Source organism: Etheostoma spectabile, unplaced genomic scaffold (genome assembly GCF_008692095.1).
Source record: "Etheostoma spectabile isolate EspeVRDwgs_2016 unplaced genomic scaffold, UIUC_Espe_1.0 scaffold00018483, whole genome shotgun sequence".
NCBI lineage: Eukaryota > Metazoa > Chordata > Actinopteri > Perciformes > Percidae > Etheostoma > Etheostoma spectabile.
In genome coordinates this window covers 1-22,041 of record NW_022604280.1, presented here as the reverse complement: position 1 = coordinate 22,041, position 22,041 = coordinate 1, and the positions used below count along the sequence as shown (strand labels likewise).

Sequence of the window (22,041 nt, the reverse complement as noted above, 5' to 3'; positions counted from 1 at the left end):
CCCAGTGTTGGAAGCAGTCACTCAACTCTTACAGAGAGCACAAGCTTCCTGGCCACCACCCCCACAACCACCATGGCCAGCGAACACGAGCCAGCAAATTGGCCCACAAGAGGAAGAGGGCGAGGTTTTCAGAGAGGAGGAGGAATGACTAGGTCCAGGCCTGGAGGAAGGACCTCTCAGCCCTACTTCCTTTGCTACAACTGTGGTCAGCAAGGCCACTATGCAAGAGAATGCCAAGAGCCCCCAGCACAGCCCCCTAGAGGGCCAGGGAGAAATCCCTCACCCCAACCATACCCCGGTGAGCCATGGCCACTGTCCCCCGCTAATCAGGCCCTACAACAGCAATGGTATGACCAACAGGGTCCACAATGAAGGTGTCCTCCCACTGATTTTCATTTTGGTCTGACCACAGAACCCCTCATTACCCTTACTATTCAAGGTAAACCACATGTAATGCTGGCAGACACAGGAGCAACGTTCTCCTGTCTAAATTCCACCTACTTCCCTCCTTCAGCTCAAACTCAGTCAGTTATGGGAGTCAGTGGGACCCCTATCTTACAGCACTTCACACAGCCATTGTTAACCGAATTTAACTCACAAACACACACACATTCTTTTTTGCTTTCCCCTGCATGCCCAGTAAATTTATTAGGAAGAGATCTTATGTGTAAATTGAATCTGTGCATATGGATGAATGTGGATGGCATTCATGTCACTCCTGTTCCTCCAGTATCCACTCCTGATTCCCCAGTCACCATTCTCTCCCTCACACCAACCCCAGTGTCAGAACTACACCAATATGTATATTGGTTACGCCTGCTTCCCACAGGCCCTGACACACCCTCCATTCAACATGCATTCAACATCCTGAAACCAGCCATATACAGACTGCACCCCTACATGTCCCCACTCCCACAAGTACACTGTACTCTACATGTAGCTGACGACCTGGACACCCCATATCAAGATGACTGGGAGACAAACATGCAAGGACAGCACCCACTTCTCTTATGCAGAGGCATATATTGTGGTAAAGAAGGGGTGGCTGCTTCTGTGGTCTTAACGCACTCCTCTGAAGACTGGTACACACTCTGGGACTCTTCTTCCCCGCATGTCACACTCGCAGTAGGATTTGGCCAGCAGACCAGATCCCTGGGCCCTATGATAAAACGTGCACTAACATTTAAATGGCTCCCCACCTCCACACCTGGCCTTCTAAAAGCTGACACTGACGCTGAAGACATGTGGTGCTTTAAAGGGCCTCACAGGATACAGCCGCTCACATATCCCTGACTATACCAACAGAACTACATCGCTCAGGGAACTGGTGGCTGCTGCTGGTCATCGCTGTCTCACCGCCCCCTCCTATGGACAACAGAGGCCGAGGCCGCCTTCTCTGACCTCAAAAGTGCCCTAGCAAGGGCAGAGACACTCACCTCCCCAGACTACTCACTCCCATTTCATGTGGATGTTTCTGAAAACAATGGCTTTCTCAATGCCATTTTATTTCAGAAAAAAGGGGGAGACAGACATGTACTGATGTACCACTCATCAAGGCTGGATACAGTGGAAAAAGGCAGGAGCCTATGAATGGAATCAGTGGCAGCGGAGCGGCGCCACAAAAGACAAAGATGGGATATGGAGGTCTCATCAAGGAAAGATAGCAGCATCAGCCGAGATGTGCAGAATGTTGCTACCTGAGGCACACAGACCAACACATGAAGGAAGAAAACAGACTCTCCTGAATCTGTCTGAGCTGTGGTGGCACCCCAATTTGAGGGACATGGTGACACATTTTTGTCAGGAATGCAGGGTGTGTGGAGAGCATAATGTTCAGAAACCATACACCACACTAAAAGGAGCGTACCCAGTCCCCACAGCTTGTTTTCAAGATATCAGTATAGATTATACTGATATGGGCGCAGAAAATGTGGTAGGGGGAAAAAGGTATCTTCTGGTGATGGTAGACAGGTTCTCTAGGTGGGTAGAAGCCATTCCCACCAGAAAAGAGGACGCAAAAACAGTGGTGAAATGGCTCAAAACTGAACTCATCCCGAGGTATGGGGTCCCCAGGCAAATAAGGTCAGATAATGGCACACATTTTAACAACAAACTACTAAGAGAAGTAGAACAGGCCCTGGGAATCACTCATGCCTTCGGATCAGTTTATCATCCACAGTCACAGGGAATGGTGGAAAGAGCAAACCAGACATTGAAGGCTAAGATAGCCAAGGCATGTACAGGAAGCAAGTTAACATGGGTAGAAGCGCTCCCATTGGCCCTCATGGCTATGAGGTCCTCAGAAGGACGAGAAACACATTTGACCCCACATGAAATAATGACAGGGAGAAAAATGCCAGGACCTCCACTAGATGGAGGCCACATGCCAATGTTAGATGTTCAGCAAATAGAAATGACAGACTATATGAAAAAGCTAACATCTCTGGTTTCAGCCCTTTCTACGCAGGTCCAGTTGGCGAACAGGAAACCGCAGGAGGAAGCAACACTACCTGTCAAGGTAGGCGACTGGGTCAGGGTCAAAGTTCACAAGAGGAAGTGGACTGACCCCAGGTGGTCCGGGCCTTACGAAGTGAGGGAGGTTACTTCACACTCGGTCCAGGTTAAAGGTAAAAAAGGAGCACCTTGGTACCACCTGACACATTGTGCCCCAGCCGCACCTCCTAGCCGCCCATTGGCAGAAATTAGAAAAGCAATCCAAAATGTATAGATGGAAGAGATGTTTTGGCGGGGAACAGCCCCCGCATAGTACATCCATAACTTGGAAGGCAATGGGGTTTGGGAAAAAGACAACAGTTGTCCTAGCAGTAGTAGTAGTAGTGGGAGTTGCAGCATTAATTCTGGGGTTGGAACATGCGTATGGGGACCGAGACCACAAAGAACAATCACCCGGTAGTGTCCAACCACCTCTCAGTAACAAAGGAAATGAAACTAGACGAGAGAAAAGAAGAGCAGTTTGGGCAGTAGTGAAGCAACACACTAAGGGCCCATCCCCAAGGTGCGGTGCCAGATTGACTCTCCCCTATGTGAGAGACTCAACCACGTCATTTACCTTTGATTTGTGTCAAGCTATAGACTGCGGGGGGTATAATAGTTTCTACAAAAACACAGATGTGTACATCTGTGACGACTATCAAAAGGTAGAGGACTGTGAAAGGAGCGCTTCCGGACAGGTGAAAGGTAGTCTCTGTAACAGCTGGTATGACGCGGGTTGGACAACAGGAGGGTGGAAACCATGGGCGAGGTTGACAGACAAAAGAGATTGGTGGGTACAACAAGATGAATGGGAGATATTATCTATACAGCGGGACTATAGTTCAGACCCCACGAAAAATCCCATAACCCTGTCAGTAAATAGAGCAATTGGGAGCAGGAACGGTCAGGATGTGTGGATGTTAGCCATAGGTGTATGGATAGCAGGAAGTGACCAGATAACCCCCCTGCAGATAAATATTTTGGATCCCCTCACGCACACACAGAATGACACTGACATGGCAGAGACTACAGTAAAACCCCCCCTGAAGGAGGAAGACGTAATAGTGCAGGACTTCTCTAAAATGAGGGTGGAAGATGTGTTAGAGTTATCAGCAGGTGCAGGCCAGGACAATTTATGGATCAGGTGGCTAATACAGAATGCCAAAGAACAACACATGGAAGGGTGCGTGGCCTGTGCCACAGCTAGACCAGTCATGTTCACTAACCCGGCCCCGTTGTTTCCTAATGAGGACCCAGCAGGATATGCATGCATGTTGAACTTCACACACTCTAAGACAGCTTCCCGCAATTGTACTACCCTAGCATCCCTCTTTCCCCCAGGCTTTGAAAAACCAGGGTATTTTACCGCCATAAAGGGGGAGGGTGCAAGATATCACTGTTTCAATCTCACCGGATCAAGCAAGCCCACAATCAAACTAGGTGATATACCCCCAGACTGGTGTAATACAACTGTACAAAACAAAACAGCCCTAGGCCCAGTGGCTAGAATAGGACTATTCTACTATTGTGGTGGTCTTAGGTTGTACTCCCAGATAAAGTTCCCAAATCAAACGTCAGGAGTTTGTGCTATGGTTAGATTAGCTATGCCCATATCTTTGGTGGGGAGTAGAGTCCACTATACCCACCATAAGGCTGTGCAACTGACCGTAAAGAGAAGGCGCAGGGCCCGTAGTATGCAAGGCCCGGCTTTTGATCCATGGGCGGGAACCCCAACCTATATAGACAGCATAGGAGTTCCTAGGGGTGTCCCGAATGAATACAAATTGGCAGATCAAATAGCCGCAGGATTTGAGAATATACCACTGCTTTCAGCCATCTTCCCCGTCACTCCCAGCAAAATGTAGATAGGATACATTTTGTGCATTATAATGTTTTACGCTTGAGCAATGCAACTAGGGATGCCATCGAAGGCCTGGCCGAGCAGATGGCCCCAACGTCCCTCATGGCGCTCCAGAATAGGATGGCGCTGGACATGCTGTTGGCTGAAAAAGGAGGAGTCTGTTCCATGTTCGGAAAGATGTGCTGTACGGTCATCCCTAACAACACTGCCCCGGATGGGAAGGTCACCAGGGCTTTGAACCAACTTCGAGCCCTTTCCCAGGAGATGCATGACGCCTCAGGTGTATCAAATCCATTGGAGGGGTGGATGACAACCTTTTTTGGCAAATGGAAGAATCTTATCACTGCTTGTTTGACATCTATTGCTGTTTTTCTCGCTATTCTAGTTACCTGTGGGTGTTGCTGTGTGCCCTGCCTGCGGACCATGATATCCCAGCTCATCACCACTGCCTTGTCCAAAGAAAAAGCGCCGCCTCCCTATTCCGCTGGGATGCTGCCATTACTCACCATGCCTGAGGACGGGGAGGACGTTGAGGCACTGCAGTTAGTGTAAAAAGTGTTCGCACCTAGTAGGTGCGAAAAGGGGGAATTTGTGGGAAAATAATACAATGATTGAGGTGGTGATGAACAGGGCACTCAGGAACGGCCACGTAAAAGCTGGCTTAAAGTATATGCTGAATTAACCAAAGACTAAATAAGAGTGTGTGTGTGTGTGACATATTATACATTATGCTTTGCAGCTGGGGTACGGCTAGGAGGGAGAGAACAGGAGGGCTATCTTAGTCAGATAAGCTACAGTGAGCACGAGAAGAGGAGATGGTGAGGCCAAGGACACTGAAGTTCGAGGACGGTCTGATAACTCAGAGAACAGGACGTACAAACTAAGAAGGGAGTGAACATAGCTGTCTTGTGAAGTAAATGATAACTGAAAATAATAGACAGGCAAGAAGGAAGAGGCAGAGCAGGGATTGTACCCCAGCAACAGTATAGCTGACCAATCAGGCCCCACAAGGGGAACCAATATAACCCTGAGCACGCTATTGTTTAAGTGCCTTTTTGGGAACCTCTGTACTAGACAAGTTTCCATCTGGTCCGTGCACGTTTAACTGCCCGGAAACGCATTTCATCTGTTGACCACAAGAATAAACGCTGTGTTAATTCATCATGGAGTCAGTTGTCAGTTTATAGAAGGATTTCTCCAACAATTGGCAGAAAAACAGCAAGGACAAAATATTGGTGAGGCCTTGGATTTGGAAAAGCGGCACACCAAGTGAGAATTACCGCGAGGGTTGGGACTGGGAAGACTGGCGTTTTCGGCTGCTCTCGAGAGTGGGCTGTACTTACTCTGGTTTCTCTTCATAACGCACAAGTCTTTCGCCTTTTACTAAAGACTTCCGTGGAGAGGAACGCCTATGAGTTGAAGTTATTTTTGGTGGGCTTTGCTGTTTGGCCAAGCCTTTTGTACTTGTGAAAAACAAATATGCTCTCCAAAAGGAAACTCAGATTCTTAAACGTAGCCAAAATGTGACAGCATGGGAATATTGCACGTTGGCAGGAGCTTGACCAATTGGGAAAACCACAATTGCCGTCTTTAACTAAAACTTTTTGTGCTTCCCCATGAAGCGCTTGGACGGGGGTGCTAAGCAGCAGCTGTTATGTCCATTTAAAATTACTGGACCGTGACAACTGAGAACCGTCCGGGGAGGTCGCATCTGACAGCATAGAGGTGGTGGTCATCGCTTCTCGGCCTTTTGGCTAAGATCAAGTGTAGTATCTGTTCTTATCAGTTTAATATCTGATATGTCCTCTATCAGGGGACAACATATTAAATGGATTTTTAGCAATGGGAGTTGAAAAAGGGGCTTGCTCCATTCACTCCACGCATCGACCCGGTATTGCAGCGTCGCTGGGAACGGTGCACCCATCTTCTGTCTTGTGGAAAAACAATTGACGATGCACGTGGAGCTGCCCGTTGCTCAAACTGTCAATGGACCTGAAGAGACATGGCTGGCAGATTTTACCGTCAGAAGTTGTCGCAAAACCTGAATGACCTCGTTGGGTTCCTGGTATCAAAACGTTGTTATAATACTTGGCAAGATAAAGCCATACAAAAGTGTAGCAAGATTTGCACTATTTATTGGCGGAAAAACAGCAAGGACAAAATATTGGCCCTGTGACAGTGTGGCAATAGGCCAGGCCTTGGATTTGGAAAGCGGCACACCAAGTGAGAATCACCGCGAGGGTTGGGACTGGGAAGACTGGGCATTTCGGCTGCTCTCGAGCGTGGTCTGCACTTACTCTGGTTTCTCTTCATAACGCACAAGCCTTTCGCCTTTTACTAAAGACTTCCGTGGAGAGGAACGCCTATGAGTTGAAATTATTTTTGGTGGGCTTTGCTGTTTGGTTAAGCCTTTTGTACTTGTAAAAAACAAATGCGCTCTCCATAAGGAAACTCAGATTCTTAAACGCAGCTAAAATGTGACAGCATGGGAACATTGCAGGTTGGCAGAAGCTTGACCACTTGGGAAAACCAAAATTGCTTGGACGGGGGTGCCAAGTACCATGTCCTTTTAAAATTACTGGACCGTGACAACTGAGAACCGTCCGGGGAGGTCGCATCGGACAGCAAAGAGGTGGTGGTCATCGCTTCTCGGCCTTTTGGCTAAGATCAAGTGTAGTATCTGTTCTTATCAGTTTAATATCTGATATGTCCTCTATCAGGGACAACATATTAAATGGATTTTTAGCAATGGGAGTTGAAAAGGGGCTTGCTCCATTCACTCCACGCATCGACCCGGTATTGCAGCGTCGCTGGGAACGGTGCACCCATCTTCTGTGTTGTGGAAAAACAATTGACGATGCACGTGGAGCTGCCCGTTGCTCAAACTGTCAATGGACCTGAAGAGACACGGCTGGCAGATTTTACCGTCAGAAGTTGTCGCAAAACCTGAATGACCTCGTTGGGTTCCTGGTATCAAAACGTTGTTATAATACTTGGCAAGATAAAGCCATACAAAAGTGTAGCAAGATTTGCACTATTTATTGGCGGAAAAACAGCAAGGACAAAATATTGGCCCTGTGAAAGTGTGGCAATAGGCCAGGCCTTGGATTTGGAAAGCGGCACACCAAGTGAGAATCACCGCGAGGGTTGGGACTGGGAAGACTGGGCATTTCGGCTGCTCTCGAGCGTGGGCTGCACTTACTCTGGTTTCTCTTCATAACGCACAAGCCTTTCGCCTTTTACTAAAGACTTCCGTGGAGAGGAACGCCTATGAGTTGAAATTATTTTTGGTGGGCTTTGCTGTTTGGTTAAGCCTTTTGTACTTGTAAAAAACAAATGCGCTCTCCATAAGGAAACTCAGATTCTTAAACGCAGCTAAAATGTGACAGCATGGGAACATTGCAGGTTGGCAGAAGCTTGACCACTTGGGAAAACCAAAATTGCTTGGACGGGGGTGCCAAGTAGCAGCTGTTATGTCCTTTTAAAATTACTGGACCGTGACAACTGAGAACCGTCCGGGGAGGTCGCATCGGACAGCAAAGAGGTGGTGGTCATCGCTTCTCGGCCTTTTGGCTAAGATCAAGTGTAGTATCTGTTCTTATCAGTTTAATATCTGATATGTCCTCTATCAGGGGACAACATATTAAATGGATTTTTAGCAATGGGAGTTTAAAAAGGGGCTTGCTCCATTCGCTCCACGCATCGACCCGGTATTGCAGCGTCGCTGGGAACGGTGCACCCATCTTCTGTCTTGTGGAAAAACAATTGACGATGCACGTGGAGCTGCCCGTTGCTCAAACTGTCAATGGACCTGAAGAGACATGGCTGGCAGATTTTACCGTCAGAAGTTGTCGCAAAACCTGAATGACCTCGTTGGGTTCCTGGTATCAAAACGTTGTTATAATACTTGGCAAGATAAAGCCATACAAAAGTGTAGCAAGATTTGCACTATTTATTGGCGGAAAAACAGCAAGGACAAAATATTGGCCCTGTGACAGTGTGGCAATAGGCCAGGCCTTGGATTTGGAAAGCGGCACACCAAGTGAGAATCACCGCGAGGGTTGGGACTGGGAAGACTGGGCATTTCGGCTGCTCTCGAGCGTGGGCTGCACTTACTCTGGTTTCTCTTCATAACGCACAAGCCTTTCGCCTTTTACTAAAGACTTCCGTGGAGAGGAACGCCTATGAGTTGAAATTATTTTTGGTGGGCTTTGCTGTTTGGTTAAGCCTTTTGTACTTGTAAAAAACAAATGCGCTCTCCATAAGGAAACTCAGATTCTTAAACGCAGCTAAAATGTGACAGCATGGGAACATTGCAGGTTGGCAGAAGCTTGACCACTTGGGAAAACCAAAATTGCTTGGACGGGGGTGCCAAGTAGCAGCTGTTATGTCCTTTTAAAATTACTGGACCTTGACAACTGAGAACCGTCCGGGGAGGTCGCATCGGACAGCAAAGAGGTGGTGGTCATCGCTTCTCGGCCTTTTGGCTAAGATCAAGTGTAGTATCTGTTCTTATCAGTTTAATATCTGATATGTCCTCTATCAGGGACAACATATTAAATGGATTTTTAGCAATGGGAGTTGAAAAAGGGGCTTGCTCCATTCACTCCACGCATCGACCCGGTATTGCAGCGTCGCTGGGAACGGTGCACCCATCTTCTGTCTTGTGGAAAAACAATTGACGATGCACGTGGAGCTGCCCGTTGCTCAAACTGTCAATGGACCTGAAGAGACATGGCTGGCAGATTTTACCGTCAGAAGTTGTCGCAAAACCTGAATGACCTCGTTGGGTTCCTGGTATCAAAACGTTGTTATAATACTTGGCAAGATAAAGCCATACAAAAGTGTAGCAAGATTTGCACTATTTATTGGCGGAAAAACAGCAAGGACAAAATATTGGCCCTGTGACAGTGTGGCAATAGGCCAGGCCTTGGATTTGGAAAGCGGCACACCAAGTGAGAATCACCGCGAGGGTTGGGACTGGGAAGACTGGGCATTTCGGCTGCTCTCGAGCGTGGGCTGCACTTACTCTGGTTTCTCTTCATAACGCACAAGCCTTTCGCCTTTTACTAAAGACTTCCGTGGAGAGGAACGCCTATGAGTTGAAATTATTTTGGTGGGCTTTGCTGTTTGGTTAAGCCTTTTGTACTTGTAAAAAACAAATGCGCTCTCCATAAGGAAACTCAGATTCTTAAACGCAGCTAAAATGTGACAGCATGGGAACATTGCAGGTTGGCAGAAGCTTGACCACTTGGGAAAACCAAATTGCTTGGACGGGGGTGCCAAGTAGCAGCTGTTATGTCCTTTTAAAATTACTGGACCGTGACAACTGAGAACCGTCCGGGGAGGTCGCATCGGACAGCAAAGAGGTGGTGGTCATCGCTTCTCGGCCTTTGGCTAAGATCAAGTGAGGGAGATTACACGTGGACGGCAAATTGCTTGAAACATGGCAGCTGGAGGAGCACGGGAGCAGCATGTTCCGAGAGTTGGTCTGAGATACACGCTGCGGTTCCAGGTGGACTATGAAGAGGAGCAGGTTTCGTCTCATGTGTTTTTCTGCAAGGGAGTTATTGTGGGACAGCTCCGCCTGAAGGTTGACGAGGTCTACTGCATCCAGTGGAATCCGCAGGAGAAAGCTTTTGATGTCTCCTTTCGGACGGAGGACGTTTATGGTCGGGTGGCAGAGTGCTGCAGAGCTGAAACTGGGGTGAGGCCTCTTGCTTACTACAAGGTTTTGAACCTGGACAGGCCTAATTTCCGGATGGTTTCCATTCATATGTACAATCCTTATGTGACTGACCTGGCCTTGGCTGCCTTTCTTGGGAGATACAGCGAGGTTGTGTCGAGTGCTAGATATGTGAAGGATCCAATGGGGTTTTGGACTGGTAGGCGACAGTTTCAGGTGTTGCTGAACCCTGATCCGGAGGGACCTGGCGGCTGTACACATCCATCGGCGCAGTTCAGTCTTGGAGGGGATCGTGGATATCTTTTCTACTCTAGACAACCGGATTTTTGCAGGAGATGCAAGAAGTCCGGTCATACGGAGGCAGGCTGTACGGGAGCGGGCTGCCGTTTCTGTGGACAGATGGGCCATGAGGCCTACGCATGTGCTACCCCTAGAGCCTGTCATGGATGTGGGAGTTTCGACCACCTCTACAGGACATGTCCTGGACGACGGAGGACTTTTGCTGAGGCGACCCGGGCAGCTGGGACGTCAGAAGGGCCCAAGGAGTCAGGTCGTGGATTTGACTTTGCAAGTTGTGTTCCAGGGAAGCTGGTGGAAGTGGAGCCTTTCTTGGGTGGTGAGGCAAGTGGAGGGCGGGAGACTGTCCGGGTGGAGGCGAGTTTGGAGGATGCGACCGGAGGAGGGACCTTCCTTCAAGGGCAGGATGCAGTCATCTCGGGAGAGGTAGACGTGGAGACTCGGGTGTCCCTTGTCACTGAGGGGGGATTGTTGGTCGCAGCTTCTGGCGTGGCCTCCGGGACAGTGAAGCAGGGGCGCGACGAGGTTCTCAGGTATTTGGGTAGGGTTTCTATGGAGGGGGGTTTTAGTAAGAAATCAAAGGGTGGGAGGCGCAATGGGGGGGCTATAGTGGGAGCTGAGGGGGGTCTGGGTGTGGGGCACCTCTTGGGGGCTGTGGGGGAGGTAGTGGAGGGTGGGGCCCAGGTGCAGGGGAGTGGGGACACCTGTGATGGGGAGGGTGGGGAGGTGGAGGACGTTTCTGGGGATGTTCTTGCTGCTGTTTTGGGGTTAGGGTATGGTCCCTCCCCAGACTTGCCGATGCTGTCTTCTCCGGAGGGGTGGATGCCTACAGTGGGACAAACAGACCTTCAAACGTACCGAATGAAGTGCCTTATTCTTGGGCGGAACAGATGGACGATGGGGATTGTTACTCATAGTGTGGAGGGTCTGGGTTTTTCTTTTGATTGGTTGTGTTTTTTTTTTGTCTGTTTTTTTTCTGTATACCATGGGTACGTTTAAGGTTCTTTCCTTGAATGCAAGGGGGATGAGGGATGCGGTGAAAAGACGGGTTGTTTTTGATTTTGTGGGGTCTTTTCGGGTGGCCATTTGTTTTTTACAGGAGGTACATTTGCGGGATCAGGGTGATGTTAGGAAGTTTTCGGGGGAGTGGACAAAGGGTGATTCGGCGTGGAGTGTAGGGGGGGTACACTCTACTGGGGTGGGGATTTTGTTTGGGGTTAAGGAGATAAGGGTGGAGTCTTCTTTTGTTATTGTTCAGGGGAGAATTCTGGGGGTGGATGTCTCTTGGGGGTCTGCCAAGATGAGGGTGGTTGTGGTGTATGGACCACAGACTCCAGCTGAAAGGCAGGATAGTTTTGGGTTGTTGGCGCCACATCTTGTCACTAATAGGCAGGTGATTTTGGGTGGAGATTTCAATCTAGAGTTGGGTAATGGGGGTGATCCCAGCTGTGTTTTTCTTTCCAACCTACTGGCCACACATGGTTTGGTTGATGGGGCAAGGTTGGTGAGTCCGCGGTTGGAGGGGCCCACGTGGCGGAACTCCCGGGGAATACAGAGGGTTTTAGATTATGTGTTTTTTGCAGGGTCTTATGGTTTGGTGGCGGGTCGACAGCTCCCTGTGTTTTTCTCGGATCATGTTGGGCTTCTGTATGAGGTACACTCGGTGATGCCAGTTTTTGGCCCTGGGTACTGGCGTCTTAATATTAGTATTTTGGAGGAGGCGGTTTTTGAACGCTTTTTTCGGGTATTTTTTAGTGGTCTGTTAGGTCTCAGACCTATGTGCTCAGGGGTGATTGAGTGGTGGGAGGTAGTCAAGGAGCGCGTGAAGTTGTTTTGTATCCAGTATTGTAGAAGAAAGGTGAGGGTGGCGAGGAGGGAGTTGCATCGCCTGCAGTACCTTCTCGAGCTCGAGTATGCCAGGGGAAATTGTGGTGGCATTGTGAATCAAGGGGTTTGTGGCTCCTTAAAGGAGCGATTGAGGGTGATTTATGAGGGTAGGGCACGAGCATACTTACTGCGTGCTCGTAGTGCTTACCTTGAGGGTGCCGAGACATGTTCTGCAGCGTTCTTTTCATCTATAAGGGCTGACAGGGCTAAGAAGGTGGTTATTGGGGTGAGGGACGAGCAGGGCAGGGTTGTAGACGGTGAGGTTGAAATGGTGCTAGCGGCCACTGGCTATTTCCGCACGCATTTTCGGGAACGGGAGATAGAGGTGGAGGGGGGTGAGGTCTTTTTGGATGCACTGACCCAACGGGTTCCTGCTGACATTGCGCAGGCTATGGGGGCTCCGATTACCCTTGTAGAACTTGAAGGGGCTCTGAGGGGCATGAACAAGCGGAAGGTGCCGGGTATTGATGGACTTCCGGTAGAGTTTTATCTCAAGTTTTGGGATTTACTCGGTCCGGTTGTTTTGGAGGTGTTGGCTGACATGTTTCGAACAGGTGTGATGGGACGGTCGGTGGCCACGGGTGTGATTTCCCTTCTGTATAAGAAGGGGGATCGCACCGATCTGGGGAATTGGAGACCACTTACAATGTTGTGTGTCGACTATAAACTCCTGGCTAAGGTACTGGCAAATCGGCTGGGGTTGGCGCTTCCTCATGTGGTCCATGTGGACCAGACATGTGGGGTTGCGGGGCGCTCTTTGAGATGGAATCTCCAGCTCATCCGGGATGCTGTTGCTTGGGCTGAGGACAGGCGGGTGCCACTTATGGTGGTTGCGCTTGACCAGGTGCAGGCTTTTGACAGGGTGCAATGGGGTTTTATGTTCAGGGTGTTAGAGAGGTTGGGTTTTGGTCAGGGTTTTCTTAGGTGGCTGGGCATATTGTACAAAGGGTGGGGAGTACAGTATCTGTTAACGGTCATCTTGGGGATGTGTTCCGGGTTTTTTCTGGGGTGAGGCAAGGTTGTCCTCTCTCGCCTCTGCTCTACATTCTCTACATGGAACCCCTTGCAGCAGTCATTCGGGCTGATCCAGGTGTGAAAGGGTTTTTGGTACCGGGCAGCGGGGCCTTAGGGTGAAGCTGTCTCAGTATGCAGATGATACCACTCTGCTGTTGGACAGTGAGGCTTGCCTGATAAGATCCCTGGAGATTCTACGGGGATATGGTCGGGTGGCAGGGACAGAGTTGAACTGTTCTAAGTCTGCCGTTAAGCTTTTTGGTCGTTGGGTGGGACAGATGAATGTGCCAGGAGGGCTGACGCTCTGCACGGGACCTTTGAAGGTGCTTGGGGTCAGTTTTGACAGGGCTCAAAGTGCGACGGCCAATTGGTCTGGGCGATTGCTGGTTGTCCAGAGGAAGCTCGCACTCTGGAAGGGACGGTGCCTGACTTTTGTGGGGAAGGTACTTGTTCTGAAGGTGGATATATTGCCTTCTCTGTGTTTTGGCGTACATCTACCCGCTTCCGGTTGGTATGAGGAGGCCACTTATGCGGATTGTTTTCCGTTTCCTTTGGGGTGGGAGTTTTGAGTATGTGGCAAGGGCACGTATGATGGCTGTGTTGATGCTGGGGGGAGAGGTGTGCCGCACCTCCCGCTGAAACTGGATTGCATGTTTGTGTCATTTTTGACTCAGGAGTTGTCTGCTCCAGTGGTGCATCCGTCAGGTTACTTCCTGAGGCTCTATTTCGCTTATCAGACTAGAGGTCTGATGGTTTGGAGCAATCTGGCACCCCGGGTGGAGCAGTTGCCATGGCACTACCTCCATGCGGCCAGGTGGTTGAAGGCTCATCCTGAGGTTTCAGATCCAGCATTGAGGCTGGATCACAGGGTTCTCTATGGAGAAGTAAGTCGGAGAGTGATTGCGCCACCTGTGGTTGGTACCCCATCTCCGATTTGGAGGGCTATCCAGCCGAGAGGGCTTGACAATGGTCTTAAGGATTTAAATTGGTTGTGCCTTCACAGGTGCCTGCCGGTGCGTGATATAATGTACAGGCATGGTTTGGCGAAGTCTCCAGTCTGTCCTAGGTTGGGGTGCAAAGAGGTGGAGACAGTCAGACATGTCATGTGGGGCTGTCCGTTTGCTGGTAAGGTTTGGGGCAGGGCTGGGGCGATGTGGGAACAATTGGTTTCTGGGCTTCGGCTGACATGGGAAATGGTGGACCGTGGTAGGTTTGGGGGGTGCAAATTTCCTTCCATGGTTGATTGTTAGTATTGTGAAGAGGGGCTTGTGGTGGGCTAGGAAAGACCTGGTTAGGAGAACAGGATGATGGGGTGGTGGGGTGACAGGCGGGTTGAGTTCGATTTGAAAGCAGAATCAAAAGGACATTGAAAGTGGGGAAGCATGCTGCCTTGGAGAGGTGGAAATGAGGGTTAGGGTGGGAATGGTACATCATGCAGTTTTTGTTTGTCTGGTTTGTTTTGTTTTATGGTTTGGTATGGGTTGTGTGGGGTTGAGGGTAGGTTGTGCATTGTATTATTTATTGTATTGTATGGTCTGTTGAAGCTTGTGGTTTGAATTTAATAACTTTAATAAAAAAACATAAAAAAATAAAAAAAATATGTTCTTATCAGTTTAATATCTGATATGTCCTCTATCAGGGGACAACATATTAAATGGATTTTTAGCAATGGGAGTTTGAAAAAGGGGCTTGCTCCGTTCACTCCATGCATCGACCCGGTATTGCAGCGTCGCTGGGAACGGTGCACCCATCTTCTGTCTTGTGGAAAAACAATTGACGATGCACGTGGAGCTGCCCGTTGCTCAAACGTCAATGGACCTGAAGAGACATGGCTGGCAGATTTTACCGTCAGAAGTTGTCGCAAAAACCTGAATGACCTCGTTGGTTCCTGGTATCAAAACTTATAATATTGCAAGATAAAGCCATACAAAAGTGTAGCAAGATTTGCACTATTTATGGCGGAAAAACAGCAAGGACAAAATATTGCCCTGTGACAGTGTGGCAATAGGCCAGGCCTTGGATTTGGAAAGCGGCACACCAAGTGAGAATCACCGCGAGGGTTGGGACTGGGAAGACTGGGCATTTCGGCTTGCTCTCGAGAGTGGGCTGCACTTACTCTGGTTTCTCTTCATAACGCACAAGCCTTTCGCCTTTTACTAAAGACTTCCGTGGAGAGGAACGCCTATGAGTTGAAATTATTTTTGGTGGGCTTTGCTGTTTGGTTTAAGCCTTTTGTACTTGTAAAAACAAATGTGCTCTCCATAAGGAACCCAGATTCTTAAACGCAGCTAAAATGTGACAGCATGGGAACATTGCAGGTTGGCAGAAGCTTGACCACTTGGGAAAACCAAATTGCTTGGACGGGGGTGCCAAGTAGCAGCTGTTATGTCCTTTTAAAATTACTGGACCGTGACAACTGAGAACCGTCCGGGGAGGTCGCATCGGACAGCAAAGAGGTGGTGTCATCGCTTCTCTGCCTTTTGCTAAGACTGGCGATCGCCTCCTATGTCCGGACAACACTTTTGCCTGTTGTGCCTAGTTTTGTAGCGGGTTTTTGGAGGATAGTTATCATTCTTTGTGAACAAATTTCATCTTGTTTGTAGGTGAATACTTTCACTGGAGGATTCTTGGTCTAGAGGACTGCTTACACTCTGTGGGGATTACAACATCGACCAGACCAAACAGAAAGGTAAGTGCGTTTTTAGTATTTATTAGGCAAGCTTTATTTTGCTTTTTAATCAGTGTTTTACCTTATTTTTAGCTTACTTGTTTTTTTTTAGACTGTTTTAGGCGTTTTTTAGCTTCTTTCATCCCGTTTGAAGTGTGGGTGCCTCCACCATGTCGTCCAACCATGCCGGCATGCGGAGGCACCACAGTGTCCGATTTACTTTAACGAAAATGACCCCTTGTTATATCAAGGCTTGACTTCTCCAGGAGGCTATCCAGAAAATCTTGAAATTCACCCAGAAGACATAAACTGTATCTTGACTTTACCTTTTATAGGTTTTGATATAAGCTTTGTTCCGCTGGCCGTTCTGAAGAATTTTGGATACGTTTCGAAAATGCAAAACACCAGTTTACTGCATTTAATGTTGAGAAACTGACTGCAATGCAGCTAAAACTGTACTTGTCAGAATGTTCCAATGAAACCGTATGCAGATGACATTTGTTTATATGCTGGGCAATTTTGCACTGTGAAAGGCCAGGCTACCAAGGGTGAGAGATGATGATGGCATTTGGAATTGTGCTTGGAGGGTCCCCTCCAACCATTGCAGGACCCCCAAGCTTCCAGGGCCTGAAAACTTGCACATCCATGATAGTTCTGGGAAACAACAGGGGCTACATCCACTACCAGGCCAGCCCAAACTCTGCCGCAAGTGTGGTGAGAATGGGCACCTTGCATAGCGTGCCACAGATTATTTGTGGCAAATGTAGAGAATTGGGCATACTTCAATGGAATGTACCAATGGCAGGAAGTGCAATCTTTGAGGAGAAACAAACCACCTCTTCAGAGATTGCCCAAATGTCATTTGCCAACAAATTAAAGACGGCAGCAAAAAGAACGGAGAAGGAACAAGATGAATCGTTTGGAGTGCTGTTTTGGGCTGGAAATTCAAATCTCCCGCCAAATCCTGTGATTGGAGGAGAAGGATCAGGGAGGCGGGAGAAGGAGGGGCCGGCAATTGCCCCCACCAGTGGTGAACAGTGAGGAGTGGTGGCAATGCAGGCAGAAGGCGGAGCTAGCCCATGGCTGGCTCAGAAACAAAACTGACCAGTCACAGGGTGATGTGAGGATGTCCCCCTCCCCAATGCCCAGCCAGCAAGAGGCTAATTTCAGAATTGTCTTCTGAGTCCCTGGAGGTCTCGGAAAAATGGAAGGCCCTGGGACTGACTCAGACATTTCATCTGTGGAGGGCCCAGAGTCTTCCCCTCCGATTCACCCAATGAATTCTCTTCCTAAGCATCAGTGGTGCTCAAAACGTTTACATACACATGCTTAAGTTGACTAAAAAAGAGATAAAAAAATCATGTTTTGGAAATTTATTTAATACCTTAATTAAAAAATGAGGTAAAAACCAACCTTTAAGGACACCACTTTCTTTGTGAATGATAACTATTGTAAATAAAGAAATGTTCTTATTTAAAATACAGGGTCTAAGTATACATACCCCTATGTTAAAGTCCCCTAGAGGCAGAGCGATTTTTATTATTAAGGCCAGTTATTTCCGGATTCAGGTATTATGCATCCTGATAAAGTTCCCTTGGCCTTTAGAATTAAATAGCCCCACATCACATCACATACTCTTCACCATGCTTAAGTAGGCATGGAATCTTTCTATAAAATCATCTCTCAATGCAATCAAACCAGTTAGTCTAACTGAATAAACCATGCCTATCTCTAAGCATGGTGAGAGAGTATTGATGAGTTTGGGCTATTTTAATTCTAAAGGCCAGGGAACTTGATCAGGATGCATAATATCCTGAATCCAGGAGAACTGGCCTTTAATAATACAAATCGCCGCCTCTATGGAGAATTTAACATAGGGGTAGGTATCCTTATGACCCCTGTATTTTACATAAGAACATTTATTTTTTACAATACGTTATTCATTCACAAGAAATTGGTGTCCTTAAAAGGTTGGATTTTACCTCATTTTTTTTTAGGTATTAAAAAAAAGTCCAAAACAATGATTTTTTATTCCTCTTTTTAGTCAACTTAAGCATGTGTATGTAACCTTTTGAGCACCACTGTAGCTCTGCAATCAACCCCTAAGGTCTCTAAGCTCAACGCAACCCTGCGTCAGAGGCCAACTCCCAGAGTCCGAAAGGGAAATGGAGTTCAACAACCCCGTCCTCTCTCACCTGTGAGAATGAAGAAGAGCTCCATTCACAAGAAATTCAATAATTGTTGTTTAAATATTTGAAGTCCCTCCCTTTCTGTCTTTAAGATGTCATACTTGTTATTCTTAACCATACTCATGGCACTCACCTTCTCAACTATCAATGTGAGAAGCGTCAAGTCGAGAGTTAGAGCCCAGACGGTTTTATCCTTTCTTTAACTCTTTTAAGTCAGATGTGTTTTTATTACAGGAATGTGGCCTTCCATTTTTAAGCACTACAGGGAATGGGAGGAGTTATGGCCACAAACGTCACTATGGAGCGGGTCAAATGAAAACAAGAGTGATGGAGTGGCCATTTTAATAAAAAACCCTCTAGTCTTGGTAAAGGGCAGCACTGTGGTGAGAGATGTCGGGCACTTTTAACACACCTGACTTTTATGGGGAGGGATTTTAAAGTCTTAAATATTTATGGCTTTAATGACAAGAATGACAGGTATGACCTTTTAGAAGACCTGCAGCCCCACATGCTAGGTAGGCTACCTTTAGTCGTAGGGGGGATTTTAATTGTATTTTAAGCAGAACGACAGGAGAAGAACGGGATGATTTTAAAGCAGACAAGACTTCACTTTTATTACAAAGTATATGTAGCGATTTTAAACTTGTGGACTGTTTTAAAACCATGCATCCCAGAGAGGAGGCTTCACTGGTTCAGTAGTGACGGCACCCAGCCTCTCGCATAGACTACATTTTATCACGTGACTGCCCACAACCGTGCTAGATTAGTACCTGTTTTCTTTTCCGATCACGCAATGCTTTCCTGCACTCTTTCACTCTCTTCCGGTGTGACGGCAGGAAGCGGTCTGTGGAAGCTCAATTGCTCCCTGTTAGAAGACAGGGAGCTAGATAGGCAGTACAGGGAGCAATACAAAGAATGGCAGACCCTTCAAGACTTTTACGATACACGCGCACAGTGGTGGGAAATGGTGAAGGGGAAGACTAAGACTTTTTACAGACAGGCAGGTAAGAGGAAAAAAGATAGGGACAACAGACGCATGATGGGACTGCAGAAACGACTTCAGAGGTATTTTAATAATCCAACAGGGAATGGATTTTAATGAGGAAATAAAACAAATTAAAACAGAGATGTCGGTTTTAGCAGAAATTAAAAGCAAAGGTGTCATACTAAGAAGCAAGGAGAGGGAAATAGAGGAAGGAGAGAAGTGCACAAGATATTTTTTTAAGAAATCATAATAAAGGGGGGCATGTTAAGACTTAAAAAAGAAAACGGGTGCATAGCTAACACAACAGAGGAAATTAAAGAAACTGTCGAAGACTTTACCGTGAACTGTACACGGAAAAAGCAGTTAATAAGACACCATGACCGAAGTTTAAAATCAATTGAACAAGCAAAAATGACAATGTGCTCTTAACTCAAGATTTTACCATGACTGAACTAACAACTGTGTAAAAACTTTTAAGAAAGGAAGTCACCAGGAGAAGACGGGCTTCCCTTGGAATTTTACTTGACATTTTGGGACATTTTAGCACCAGACTTGCTTGTTGTTTTTATGGATTTTGAACAACTGGACCGACTCCTGACAGTTTTAGAGTAGGGATAGTGACGCTTTACATAAAGACAGAGACAAGACAGACTTGAAAAACTGGAGACCCATCACACTTTTAAATGTCGACTGTAAACTTTTTAGCAAATTATTAGCTTCACGTATGTCCCTGTTTTTAGGAGAGCTGATTCACCGGATCAAGCCTGTGCCGTCCCGGGGAGGAAGATCACCGACAGCCTCGTACTGATCCGAGACACCATCTGTTATGCGAGAGACAGAAACATTCGGCTAGTAGTCCTGAATTTAGATTTTGAGAAGCCTTTGATCGGGTCTCGCACCAGTACCTCTTTCAGGTACTGCAAAAAATGGGGTTCCCAAGAAGGTTATAGCCTGGGTGGGACTGCTGTACCGGGGATCAACAGCAATTCATTGTTAACGGCATCTGACAGCAGCAGTGGATATAAACTGCGGTGTCCGTCAGGGTTGTCCGTTATCTGCCCTCCTTTACGTCCTCTCAATAGAACCGATGGCACAGATCTTGAGAAGGGACCAACGAATCCATGGGGTAAGAGTCCCAGGGAGCGGGGGACTCGAGACAAAAATGCTTTTATATATGGACGACATCAACATTTTATGCACTGACCTTTTATCTGTCAACAGGACGCTGGACTTGACTGACTGGTTCGGACAGGCCTCTGGGTCGAAGCTCAACCGAAGCAAGACCCAAGCCCATTTTTATGGACCATGGACGGCGACTGAGACGACAGGACTCCCCCTGACTGTGACCCGGACCGACCAAAAAATACTTGGGATCAGTTTGATAGGGAGGGGGAAGGGAAAACAAATTGGGCAGACAAGGTAGGGAAAGTCAGACAGAGACTAGGATACTGGACACTTAGAGGACTGACTTTAGAAGGAAAGGTTTTAATCATTAAAGCAGTGATTTTACCTTTGCTTTTACTAATCAGTTCTGTTTTTATCCCGCCTAGGAGAACGATTTTAGACCTGGAACGAGCCATCTTTTATTTCTTGTGGGGCTCCAAGTGGGAAGACTGAAACAAGCGTGATGAAGAAGCCAAAGGAGGAAGGAGGAAAAGGAGTGCCTGACCTGTACTTGTTTTTAGGGAGCAGATACACCGCCCTGCACATTTTAACCGCCACAGCCCCATCCAGTAACCCCAAGACCGCAGCGATGACAAGGTTCTGGATGGGGTCGTACCTCAGGAAAATCAAGATTTTACCCACAGACCTCAGAGTTCCAGTGTCTTTTAACCTGCCACCAGCTTACGCTTTTATCCAGTCATTTTTAAGGCATTTTAACCTTGAGCAGGAGGAGTTGCAGGTTTTAACTACTCACCGCTCTCTCATTTCTGTTGTGCAGGAGCGGAACCAGTGAGTCCAGTGCGCGGGCTCGCATTGGGCGAGCCCTCAACAGTTTGGCGCAACGTAACCATCCCGCTCTTCCAAACAGACTCCGGGACCTGTCATGGATGGTGGCTCACGAGATCCTCCGGTCAGGTCCGTAATGCACTCCCGGGGCATGTCGGCGCACGCAACTTGCCCCCGACCAGGTTGTGGCGCGCCTGAGTCGGTGAGGCACCTGCTCTGGGAGTGCAGCGCTGCCGTAGAACAGTGGGCAATGGCCGGCTCCTTGCAATTCCCGTACTTGCCAGCAAGGGAGGTCCTTACACCACAGCTGGTGCTGTACGGGGGAGCCAAGAAAACAGATACCAGCACGAACATTTGCCAACCAGTGGCTCACCCTAGCCGCCATCAAAGACGCCATATGGACCTCCAGAAACTTGCTGGTAAGGAAGCACATGCAGATCCCCCCCGAGGCTGTGATCGGATGGCCGCAGCGACGGTCCGAATGGCCGAGCTGCAGGCGCGGGCCTAGGACACAGCCTCAAAAGAAGAATCGCCTCTGTGCCCATTCGGACGAAGGAGCCGGAGCCACACAGTACAAGTTCAAAGCAGCGGCGGCCTGACCCTCCGGGTGAGGTCGGTGGAAGGAGCTACAGGGTGAGGTCTCCTCTGAGCACCTCGACAGGATCCCGAGAGACCAATCTGTTTGGGGGAGCGGAATGAGTTCCCACTTGGTAGGGACTCACCCCACTCCTGCACAACAGTGGACTTTTTATTCATAACATATGCGCTCCCTGCTGAGGAGTTTTTAACATAGACACTCATTTACATTGAAAACCTTTTATACCTTTTAATCTATGACAATGTTATCTGTAATGCATTTTAAAGCACAATTGTTTTGGAGGTTTTAGGATTTTTATGTATAACGCATCTCTTGAAGGTTGTTTTGGAGTCTTATGGTTTTATTTATGACTTGTTGTATTTTAAAAGGTGAACTTTCAGTGACATGTTAAATGACAAAAGTATGAAATGAGT

The 22,041-nt window shown here is 47.8% G+C and overlaps 11 non-coding genes across 11 annotated transcripts; all 11 read left to right on the top strand.

Annotated features, from left to right (window-relative positions):
- The first annotated feature begins 5,693 nt into the window (after positions 1-5,693).
- On the top strand, positions 5,694-5,809 carry LOC116680550 (U5 spliceosomal RNA). Its single transcript, XR_004329782.1, has one exon. It is a non-coding gene; the product is annotated as a U5 spliceosomal RNA (small nuclear RNA).
- A 279-nt stretch (positions 5,810-6,088) lies between these two features.
- Positions 6,089-6,279, top strand: LOC116680546 (U2 spliceosomal RNA). The gene has a single exon (XR_004329778.1). It is a non-coding gene; the product is annotated as a U2 spliceosomal RNA (small nuclear RNA).
- Positions 6,280-6,647: 368 nt separating this feature from the next.
- Positions 6,648-6,764, top strand: LOC116680553 (U5 spliceosomal RNA). The gene has a single exon (XR_004329785.1). It is a non-coding gene; the product is annotated as a U5 spliceosomal RNA (small nuclear RNA).
- Positions 6,765-6,995: 231 nt separating this feature from the next.
- On the top strand, positions 6,996-7,184 carry LOC116680548 (U2 spliceosomal RNA). Its single transcript, XR_004329780.1, has one exon. It is a non-coding gene; the product is annotated as a U2 spliceosomal RNA (small nuclear RNA).
- A 368-nt stretch (positions 7,185-7,552) lies between these two features.
- On the top strand, positions 7,553-7,669 carry LOC116680552 (U5 spliceosomal RNA). Its single transcript, XR_004329784.1, has one exon. It is a non-coding gene; the product is annotated as a U5 spliceosomal RNA (small nuclear RNA).
- Positions 7,670-7,907: 238 nt separating this feature from the next.
- Positions 7,908-8,098, top strand: LOC116680560 (U2 spliceosomal RNA). The gene has a single exon (XR_004329791.1). It is a non-coding gene; the product is annotated as a U2 spliceosomal RNA (small nuclear RNA).
- A 368-nt stretch (positions 8,099-8,466) lies between these two features.
- On the top strand, positions 8,467-8,583 carry LOC116680551 (U5 spliceosomal RNA). Its single transcript, XR_004329783.1, has one exon. It is a non-coding gene; the product is annotated as a U5 spliceosomal RNA (small nuclear RNA).
- Positions 8,584-8,821: 238 nt separating this feature from the next.
- Positions 8,822-9,011, top strand: LOC116680547 (U2 spliceosomal RNA). Its single transcript, XR_004329779.1, has one exon. It is a non-coding gene; the product is annotated as a U2 spliceosomal RNA (small nuclear RNA).
- Positions 9,012-9,379: 368 nt separating this feature from the next.
- Positions 9,380-9,494, top strand: LOC116680555 (U5 spliceosomal RNA). The gene has a single exon (XR_004329787.1). It is a non-coding gene; the product is annotated as a U5 spliceosomal RNA (small nuclear RNA).
- A 5,305-nt stretch (positions 9,495-14,799) lies between these two features.
- On the top strand, positions 14,800-14,990 carry LOC116680549 (U2 spliceosomal RNA). The gene has a single exon (XR_004329781.1). It is a non-coding gene; the product is annotated as a U2 spliceosomal RNA (small nuclear RNA).
- Positions 14,991-15,350: 360 nt separating this feature from the next.
- Positions 15,351-15,468, top strand: LOC116680554 (U5 spliceosomal RNA). The gene has a single exon (XR_004329786.1). It is a non-coding gene; the product is annotated as a U5 spliceosomal RNA (small nuclear RNA).
- The last annotated feature ends 6,573 nt before the right edge of the window (positions 15,469-22,041 follow it).